Raw genomic sequence first — 2,791 nt, forward strand, 5'->3', positions numbered from 1 at the left:
CGCGTGCGCCAGCCGCCCGCATTGGGCCGCCCGCCTCTCCCTCATGGCGCGCGCCACCGACGGCTCGCCCGCCCACCTCCCTCCCCCGCCGTCTATAAAAGGCCGCGCCAGCCCTCTCCACGCTGTGCCATCTCCCTCGTCCGCCCATCTCCCTCTTCCTCTCCTCACGCGCCCATCTCCCTCTTTCTCTCCTTGCCGGCAATGTCTTCCAGCGACTTCGACGAGGGCGCGTGGCCAGGCGGCGTCTGGCCACTGAGCCTCACCATCGGCGACACGGAGGATCTGGCCCGGTACCGCCTGATGGTGCCGCCGGCAGCCAAGGTGCCGGGGCCATGGCGGATCGGGGCGGACGACATCCCCACCATGGGACCGCCGCCGACGAGGGAGCAGCTCCGTGCCTTCCCTGGCGGCCGGTACAACCGGAGGGCCCACCACAGGTTCTGGCGCGGGAAGAACTTCGACATCGTCCTCGGCGCGTTCAGGGACGCGCCGGCCGGCCTCACCGTCGGGGACATTACCGGCGAGGCCGGCAGTTCCCGTAGTCGCCGCCGCCACGGCCCACCTCCAGCCGCCCCAATTGCCTCGGCACAGCAGGCGCCCCTGCCCCGGCGCTGGTCGAGATCCCGCCGGCGCAGGCCGCCCTCGCGCAAGACGGAGACCCCGACGACACGCCGGGGCTACTTGCGGTGCTGGCCCGGCCGGCAGAGGAGGCGGCGGCGACGGCCACTCGTGAGGAACGAGAGCGGCTGGCGGCCATAGTGGCGGTGCAGGAGCAGCAGGCGCGGGAAGACAACTGGTGGGACTTCAGCGACGACGACGACGACAGCGGCGGCGACGATGGTGGCGACGGCGGCGAAGTAGAGGCCGGCGGTATGGCGCCAGTCGTCGACCTCACCGTCGCCAGCGACGACGAGTAGTCTAGTTTTAGGGTTTATATTTAAATTTCGATCTAAGTTATGTAAGAGCAGTGCTCGGTTATGTAAAATATTTTGAATTATGAATGAGCTCGGAATGGTTTACCTGGAAAACAAATCCGTATGTTTAATTTGATGTTAGTCGTGCAACTTCAAAAAATAAACGGAAACATGAATTTTAACGTTACGAGACGATAATCGACACACAAATTGTAGAAAAATCAGTCGCAAAACGCATGCATTGGGCCTTCGCTCATACCCGAACGGTCTCCGGAGAACTTGTCATGCATGGACACCAAAAACATATTGCGTCACGTCCGGGGTGTGGTATGTGGTGTGTTCACCGAAAAAAATTATAAAAAATTCTTAAAGTGATAAAAAAGCCATAAAAGTTTTCATGCATCCTAGTGATGATGGTGGAACACTATAAAAAAAGTGGGTTCATTTGAAGGCTGTCGAAAAAAAACTCCTTTCGGACGGGGCCTTCGGTCCTGCCCGAACGGTCTCCGGAGAAGGAGGTCAATTTTTTGACATATTCGGAATGACCTCAATTTTTGCAAGTGAGTTGGTATGGCCAACCCCACAGTCAATCCAAGAATTGAACGTATTTGAACATCAAAAACATGTTGCGTCACGTCCGGGGTGTGCTATGTGGTGCTTTGACCGAAAAAATATAGAAAATTCAAAAAGTGGCAAAAAGCCTCAAAACTTGTCATGCATCCTAGTCATGATGCTGGAACACTATAAAAAAATGTGGGTTCATTTGAAGGATGTCAAAAAAAGCATTTTCGGACGAGATGACATTAAATTTGTGTAGTGTAGGAAACGATAAAAAAAAATAGTGAGGCAAAAAAGGCCCAACAATACTTGCAGGCCGCTGCTGCGCGTAATCGGTCCGGCCCGATCAAGCCAGGCGGCGAAAGGGCCGGCCTTTCGGCCCAGCTACGGCCTGCAGTACAGTCAAACGGGGCAGTGGCGGGACGGGGCGGGAGTCAGAGGAGTTCGAAAGTGAGGAGGGACGCCGGTATATAAGGAGGTCCTGGCGTCGTTCGGCGGGCGAGGTGGGACTAAACTTTAGTCCTCACCCCCGCCGACGCTGCCCCCGCACCGCCGTACAGTGAATGGGCCAGGCCAGAAGCGCCGTCGTGCACAGTCATTGGGCCGGCCAGCGCGCGCTGTGGAGGGTTTTTTTGTTTCAAAAATAATATTAACGTGCGCCGTCCCGCGAATATATTGTTCATGTATTTGTGTAGATTAGTAATTACATTTTATATATTTATGTAATTTACTTAATGGTTAAACAACACTTAAAATAGAATTGTTAATTAGATTTTAAATATTTATGTAATGTTCATTATTTAATTTTTGAAGTGTTATAATAATAATGAGTTTTTTGTTGTAATGTATAACTAAGAAAATTGAGTTTGTTTTATAATTTATAAGTACAAATATTAAGTTTTATGTTATAATTGTTTATGAACTATTATTTAATGGCTTGAGTTTATAAAAAAATAATTTGGAAAACACCCTTAATAATTGTACATATATGAAAAGTTTAGAACAGTAATAGCACGTTGCGTCACGTCCGGTCAGTGTTTTAGGTGTTTTCACCAAAAAATTGTAGAAAATTCGTAAAGTGGTAAGAAGCCACGAAACTTGTCATGCATCCTAGTCATGATGGTAGAACACTATGAAAAAAAATTGGGTTCATTTGAAGGATGTAAAAAAAAACTACTTTTCAGACAGGGCGTTTGCTCCTACCCGAACGGTATACGGAGAACGAGGTCAAATTTTTGACATATTCGGAATGGCCTCAAATTTTGCAAGTGAGCTGGTATGCCCACTCCCACACTAAATCCAAAAATTGGTCGTATTTC

Source organism: Triticum aestivum, chromosome 7D (genome assembly GCF_018294505.1).
Source record: "Triticum aestivum cultivar Chinese Spring chromosome 7D, IWGSC CS RefSeq v2.1, whole genome shotgun sequence".
NCBI classification, from domain to species: Eukaryota; Viridiplantae; Streptophyta; class Magnoliopsida; order Poales; family Poaceae; genus Triticum; species Triticum aestivum.